Genomic DNA, 536 nt, shown 5'->3' with positions numbered 1-536 from the left:
GAGACGGCGAGTAAGTTCAACGTGCCGAGTGCGGGCATGGGCCAGGAATGGTCGGCATTTGAGGCGGCGGCGGAGCAAGGAGTCCATGACATGGGCCGCTTTGACGTGGACTACTTGAAAGACGACTCTCACTTGAATCGGGATGCCCTGTCCACAGGGCCAGATGCAGTGCACCATGATACCCGGAAGGATGTCGGGCAGGGGATGGAGAGGGAGGAAGGGGAGGAGAGCATCGAGACGTTCATGGCGCGTCATGGCTACGAATATGAAAATCCGCGGGAAGCGAGAGCGAGAGAGAAAGAGATGCGACGCCAGATGACTCAAATGGGCATGGTCCCTCCCCCCCCAACATCAGAAGCACTCGGTGGGAAAGGGAAAAGGGAGACAGAAGGGGACGCGTACGAGGAATACTACAGCTCCGAGGAGCGGGAACAGGTGGGATGGGAGGTGGTGCGGCAGATGGAGAAGGAGGAGGAGAAGCGATGCGAGCACGGTCTCGTGAAAGCACAGGGTACCCACCGTAACGACCCGTACGC

This window comes from Nannochloropsis gaditana (genome assembly GCF_000240725.1).
Source record: "Nannochloropsis gaditana CCMP526 unplaced genomic scaffold scaffold986, whole genome shotgun sequence".
NCBI lineage: Eukaryota > Eustigmatophyceae > Eustigmatales > Monodopsidaceae > Microchloropsis > Microchloropsis gaditana.
The sequence above is the reverse complement of the archived record's forward strand: the minus strand, read 5'-3'. Positions refer to the sequence as shown.